This window comes from Oncorhynchus clarkii, chromosome 17 (assembly GCF_045791955.1).
Source record: "Oncorhynchus clarkii lewisi isolate Uvic-CL-2024 chromosome 17, UVic_Ocla_1.0, whole genome shotgun sequence".
Taxonomy (NCBI): domain Eukaryota; kingdom Metazoa; phylum Chordata; class Actinopteri; order Salmoniformes; family Salmonidae; genus Oncorhynchus; species Oncorhynchus clarkii.
In genome coordinates this window covers 1,780,508-1,789,959 of record NC_092163.1, presented here as the reverse complement: position 1 = coordinate 1,789,959, position 9,452 = coordinate 1,780,508, and positions in this window count along the sequence as shown.

Below are 9,452 nucleotides of genomic sequence, written 5' to 3'. Positions count from 1 at the left end.
CATGACTGTACACTCATTTTATTAGGTACACCTATCTAGTACTGGGTAGGACCCCCCTTTGCCTCCACAACAGCCTGCACACCACTGTTATAAACAGGTGTTTTTTTTTAAAATTTGGGGCCTTTCTGTTATCTTGAATGAGTCTGGACATTCTCCTCTGACCTCTCTCATTGACAAGGTGTTTTACTACTCCATGTTACTACTCCATGTTACTACTGCATGTTACTACTCTATATTACTACTCCATGTTACTACTCCATATTACATATTACTACTCCATGTTACTACTCCATGTTACTACTCCATGTTACTACTGCATGTTACTACTCCATATTACTACTCCATGTTACTACTCCATGTTACTACTCCATGTTACTACTCCATGTTACTACTCCATATTACTACTCCATATTACTACTCCATGTTACTACTCCATGTTACTACTCCATATTACATATTACTACTCCATATTACTACTCCATGTCACTACTCCATGTTACTACTCTATATTTCTACTCTATATTACTACTCCATATTACTACTCCATATTACTACTCCATATTACTACTCCATATTACTACTCTATATTACTACTCTATATTACTACTCTATATTACTACTCTATATTACTACTCCATATTACTACTCTATATTACTATTACATATTACTATTACATATTACTACTCCATGTCACTACTCCATGTTACTACTCTATATTACTACTCTATATTACTACTCCATATTACTACTCCATATTACTACTCCATATTACTACTCCATATTACTACTCCATATTACTACTCTATATTACTACTCCATGTTACTACTCCATGTTACTACTCCATGTTACTACTCCATGTTACTACTCCATGTTACTACTCCATATTACTACTCCATATTACTACTCCATGTTACTACTCCATGTTACTACTCCATATTACATATTACTACTCTATATTACTACTCTATATTACTACTCCATATTACTACTCCATATTACTACTCCATGTTACTACTCCATATTACTACTCTATATTACTACTCCATGTTACTACTCCATGTTACTACTCCATATTACTACTCCATATTACTACTCCATGTTACTACTCCATGTTACTACTCCATGTTACTACTCCATGTTACTACTCCATGTTACTACTCCATATTACTACTCCATATTACTACTCCATGTTACTACTCCATATTACTACTCCATATTACTACTCTATATTACTACTCCATGTCACTACTCCATGTCACTACTCTATATTACTACTCTATATTACTACTCTATATTACTACTCTATATTACTACTCTATATTACTACTCTATATTACTACTCTATATTACTACTCTATATTACTACTCCATATTACTACTCCATATTACTACTCCATATTACTACTCTATATTACTACTCTATATTACTACTCCATATTACTACTCCATATTACTACTCCATGTTACTACTCCATGTTACTACTCCATATTACTACTCCATATTACTACTCCATATTACTACTCCATATTACTACTCTATATTACTACTCTATATTACTACTCTATATTACTACTCTATATTACTACTCTATATTACTACTCTATATTACTACTCCATATTACTACTCTATATTACTACTCTATATTACTACTCCATATTACTACTCCATATTACTACTCTATATTACTACTCTATATTACTACTCCATATTACTACTCCATATTACTACTCTATATTACTACTCTATATTACTACTCTATATTACTACTCTATATTACTACTCTATATTACTACTCTATATTACTACTCTATATTACTACTCTATATTACTACTCCATGTTACTACTCCATGTTACTACTCCATGTTACTACTCCATGTTACTACTCTATATTACTATTCTATATTACTACTCCATGTTACTACTCTATATTACTATTACATATTACTACTCCATGTTACTACTCTATATTACTACTCCATGTTACTACTCCATGTTACTACTCCATGTTACTACTCCATGTTACTACTCTATATTACTACTCTATATTACTACTCCATATTACTACTCCATATTACTACTCTATATTACTACTCCATGTTACTACTCTATATTACTACTCTATATTACTACTCTATATTACTACTCTATATTACTACTCTATATTACTACTCTATATTACTACTCCATATTACTACTCTATATTACTACTCTATATTACTACTCTATATTACTACTCTATATTACTACTCTATATTACTACTCTATATTACCACTCTATATTACCACTCTATATTACTACTCCATATTACTACTCCATATTACTACTCCATATTACTACTCCATATTACATATTACTACTCTATATTACTACTCTATATTACTACTCCATATTACTACTCCATATTACTACTCCATATTACATATTACTACTCTATATTACTACTCTATATTACTACTCCATATTACTACTCTATATTACTACTCTATATTACTACTCTATATTACTACTCCATATTACTACTCTATATTACTACTCTATATTACTACTCTATATTACTACTCTATATTACTACTCTATATTACTACTCCATGTTACTACTCTATATTACTATTACATGTTACTACTCCATGTTACTACTCTATATTACTACTCCATGTTACTACTCCATGTTACTACTCTATATTGACAAGGTGTTTTACTACTCCATGTTACTACTCCATGTTACTACTGCATGTTACTACTCTATATTACTACTCCATGTTACTACTCCATATTACATATTACTACTCCATGTTACTACTCCATGTTACTACTCCATGTTACTACTGCATGTTACTACTCCATATTACTACTCCATGTTACTACTCCATGTTACTACTCCATGTTACTACTCCATGTTACTACTCCATATTACTACTCCATGTTACTACTCCATGTTACTACTCCATATTACATATTACTACTCCATATTACTACTCCATGTCACTACTCCATGTTACTACTCTATATTACTACTCTATATTACTACTCCATATTACTACTCCATATTACTACTCCATATTACTACTCCATATTACTACTCTATATTACTACTCTATATTACTACTCTATATTACTACTCTATATTACTACTCTATATTACTACTCTATATTACTACTCCATATTACTACTCTATATTACTATTACATATTACTATTACATATTACTACTCCATGTCACTACTCCATGTTACTACTCTATATTACTACTCTATATTACTACTCCATATTACTACTCCATATTACTACTCCATATTACTACTCCATATTACTACTCTATATTACTACTCTATATTACTACTCCATATTACTACTCCATGTTACTACTCCATGTTACTACTCCATGTTACTACTCCATATTACTACTCCATATTACTACTCCATGTTACTACTCCATGTTACTACTCCATATTACATATTACTATTCTATATTACTACTCTATATTACTACTCCATATTACTACTCCATATTACTACTCCATATTACTACTCCATATTACTACTCCATGTTACTACTCCATATTACTACTCTATATTACTACTCCATGTTACTACTCCATGTTACTACTCCATATTACTACTCCATATTACTACTCCATATTACTACTCCATGTTACTACTCCATGTTACTACTCCATGTTACTACTCCATGTTACTACTCCATATTACTACTCCATGTTACTACTCCATGTTACTACTCCATGTTACTACTCCATATTACTACTCTATATTACTATTACATATTACTATTACATATTACTACTCCATGTCACTACTCTATATTACTACTCTATATTACTACTCTATATTACTACTCTATATTACTACTCTATATTACTACTCTATATTACTACTCTATATTACTACTCTATATTACTACTCTATATTACTACTCCATATTACTACTCTATATTACTACTCTATATTACTACTCTATATTACTACTCTATATTACTACTCTATATTACTACTCCATATTACTACTCCATATTACTACTCCATGTTACTACTCCATGTTACTACTCCATATTACTACTCCATATTACTACTACATATTACTACTCCATATTACTACTCTATATTACTACTCTATATTACTACTCCATATTACTACTCTATATTACTACTCTATATTACTACTCTATATTACTACTCCATATTACTACTCTATATTACTACTCCATATTACTACTCTATATTACTACTCCATATTACTACTCTATATTACTACTCCATATTACTACTCCATATTACTACTCTATATTACTACTCTATATTACTACTCTATATTACTACTCTATATTACTACTCCATGTTACTACTCTATATTACTATTACATATTACTACTCCATGTTACTACTCTATATTACTACTCCATGTTACTACTCCATGTTACTACTCCATGTTACTACTCCATGTTACTACTCCATGTTACTACTCCATGTTACTACTCCATGTTACTACTCTATGTTACTACTCTATATTACTACTCTATATTACTACTCTATATTACTACTCCATATTACTACTCCATATTACTACTCTATATTACTACTCTATATTACTACTCCATGTTACTACTCCATGTTACTACTCCATGTTACTACTCCATGTTACTACTCTATATTACTACTCTATATTACTACTCTATATTACTACTCTATGTTACTACTCTATATTACTACTCTATATTACTACTCTATATTACTACTCCATATTACTACTCCATATTACTATTCTATATTACTACTCCATGTTACTACTCTATATTACTATTACATATTACTACTCCATGTTACTACTCTATATTACTACTCCATGTTACTACTCCATGTTACTACTCCATGTTACTACTCCATGTTACTACTCTATATTACTACTCTATATTACTACTCCATATTACTACTCCATATTACTACTCCATGTTACTACTCTATATTACTACTCTATATTACTACTCTATATTACTACTCTATATTACTACTCTATATTACTACTCTATATTACTACTCTATATTACTACTCCATATTACTACTCTATATTACTACTCTATATTACTACTCTATATTACTACTCTATATTACTACTCTATATTACTACTCTATATTACTACTCTATATTACTACTCCATATTACTACTCCATATTACTACTCCATATTACTACTCCATATTACTACTCCATATTACTACTCCATATTACATATTACTACTCTATATTACTACTCTATATTACTACTCCATATTACTACTCTATATTACTACTCCATATTACTACTCTATATTACTACTCTATATTACTACTCCATATTACTACTCTATATTACTACTCTATATTACTACTCTATATTACTACTCTATATTACTACTCCATGTTACTACTCCATATTACTACTCCATATTACTACTCCATGTTACTACTCCATGTTACTACTCCATATTACTACTCCATATTACTACTCCATGTTACTACTCCATATTACATATTACTACTCCATATTACTACTCCATATTACTACTCCATATTACTACTCTATATTACTACTCTATATTACTACTCTATATTACTACTCTATATTACTACTCTATATTACTACTCTATATTACTACTCTATATTACTACTCCATATTACTACTCCATATTACTACTCCATATTACTACTCCATATTACTACTCCATATTACTACTCCATGTTACTACTCCATATTACATATTACTACTCTATATTACTACTCTATATTACTACTCCATATTACTACTCCATATTACTACTCCATATTACTACTCCATATTACTACTCCATATTACATATTACTACTCTATACTACTACTCCATGTTACTACTCCATATTACTACTCCATATTACTACTCCATATTACTACTCCATGTTACTACTCCATATTACTACTCCATATTACTACTCCATGTTACTACTCCATATTACTACTCCATATTACTACTCCATATTACTACTCCATATTACATATTACTACTCTATATTACTACTCCATATTACATATTACTACTCCATGTTACTACTCCATGTTACTACTCCATGTTACTACTCCATGTTACTACTCCATATTACTACTCCATATTACTACTCCATGTTACTACTCCATATTACATATTACTACTCTATATTACTACTCCATATTACTACTCCATATTACATATTACTACTCTATATTACTACTCCATATTACTACTCCATGTTACTACTCCATATTACATATTACTACTCCATGTTACTACTCCATATTACTACTCCATGTTACTACTCCATATTACTACTCCATGTTACTACTCCATGTTACTACTCCATATTACTACTCCATGTTACTACTCCATATTACTACTCCATATTACTACTCCATGTTACTACTCTATATTACATATTACTACTCCATATTACTACTCCATGTTACTACTCCATGTTACTACTCCATATTACATATTACTACTCCATGTTACTACTCCGTATTACTACTCCATGTTACTACTCCATGTTACTACTCCATAGTACTACTCTATATTACTACTCCATATTACTACTCCATGTTACTACTCCATATTACTACTCCATATTACATATTACTACTCCATATTACTACTCCATGTTACTACTCCATATTACTACTCCATATTACTACTCCATATTACTACTCCATGTTACTACTCCATGTTACTACTCCATATTACTACTCCATGTTACTACTCTATATTACTACTCCATGTTACTACTCTATATTACTACTCCATGTTACTACTCCATATTACATATTACTACTCCATATTACTACTCCATATTACTACTCCATGTTACTACTCTATATTACATATTACTACTGCATGTTACTACTCCATATTACTACTCCATGTTACTACTCCATATTACTACTCCATATTACTACTCTATATTACTACTCCATATTACATATTACTACTCCATATTACTACTCCATATTACATATTACTACTCCATATTACTACTCTATATTACTACTCCATATTACTACTCCATATTACATATTACTACTCCATATTACTACTCCATATTACTACTCCATATTACTACTCCATATTACTACTCCATATTACTACTCCATATTACATGTTACTACTCCATATTACTACTCCATATTACTACTCCATATTACTACTCCATATTACTACTCCATGTTACTACTCCATATTACATATTACTACTCCATATTACTACTCTATATTACTACTCTATATTACTACTCCATATTACTACTCCATGTTACTACTCCATATTACGACTCTATATTACTACTCTGTTACTACTCTGTTACTACTCTATGTTACTACTCCATATTACTACTCTATATTACTACTCCATATTACATGTTACTACTCCATATTACATATTACTACTCCATATTACTACTCCATATTACATATTACTACTCCATATTACTACTCCATATTACTACTCCATATTACTACTCCATATTACTACTCCATATTACTACTCCATATTACTACTCCATATTACATGTTACTACTCCATATTACTACTCCATATTACTACTCCATATTACTACTCCATGTTACTACTCCATATTACATATTACTACTCTATATTACTACTCCATATTACTACTCCATATTACATATTACTACTCTATATTACTACTCCATATTACTACTCCATATTACTACTCCATATTACTACTCCATATTACTACTCTATATTACTACTCCATATTACATATTACTACTCCATGTTACTACTCCATGTTACTACTCCATGTTACTACTCCATGTTACTACTCCATGTTACTACTCCATATTACTACTCCATGTTACTACTCCATATTACATATTACTACTCTATATTACTACTCCATATTACTACTCCATATTACATATTACTACTCTATATTACTACTCCATATTACTACTCCATATTACATATTACTACTCTATATTACTACTCCATATTACATATTACTACTCCATATTACTACTCCATGTTACTACTCCATATTACATATTACTACTCCATATTACTACTCCATGTTACTACTCCATATTACATATTACTACTCCATGTTACTACTCCATGTTACTACTCCATATTACTACTCCATATTACTACTCCATGTTACTACTCCATATTACATATTACTACTCCATATTACTACTCCATGTTACTACTCCATATTACATATTACTACTCCATGTTACTACTCCATATTACTACTCCATGTTACTACTCCATATTACTACTCCATGTTACTACTCCATGTTACTACTCCATGTTACTACTCCATATTACTACTCCATGTTACTACTCCATGTTACTACTCTATATTACATATTACTACTCCATGTTACTACTCCATGTTACTACTCCATATTACATATTACTACTCCATGTTACTACTCCATATTACTACTCCATATTACTACTCCATGTTACTACTCCATATTACTACTCCATGTTACTACTCCGTATTACTACTCCATGTTACTACTCCATGTTACTACTCCATAGTACTACTCTATATTACTACTCCATGTTACTACTCCATAGTACTACTCTATATTACTACTCCATATTACTACTCCATGTTACTACTCCATATTACTACTCCATATTACATATTACTACTCCATATTACTACTCCATGTTACTACTCCATATTACTACTCCATATTACTACTCCATATTACTACTCCATATTACTACTCCATGTTACTACTCCATATTACTACTCCATATTACTACTCCATGTTACTACTCTATATTACTACTCCATGTTACTACTCTATATTACTACTCCATGTTACTACTCCATATTACATATTACTACTCCATATTACTACTCCATTTTACTACTCCATGTTACTACTCTATATTACATATTACTACTGCATGTTACTACTCCATATTACTACTCCATGTTACTACTCCATGTTACTACTCCATATTACTACTCCATATTACTACTCCATATTACTACTCCATATTACATATTACTACTCCATATTACTACTCCATATTACATATTACTACTCCATATTACTACTCCATATTACTACTCCATATTACTACTCTATATTACTACTCTATATTACTACTCCATATTACTACTCCATATTACATATTACTACTCCATATTACTACTCCATATTACTACTCCATATTACTACTCCATATTACATGTTACTACTCCATATTACTACTCTATATTACTACTCCATATTACTACTCTATATTACTACTCCATATTACTACTCCATATTACATGTTACTACTCCATATTACATATTACTACTCCATATTACTACTCCATATTACTACTCCATATTACATATTACTACTCCATATTACTACTCCATATTACTACTCCATATTACTACTCCATATTA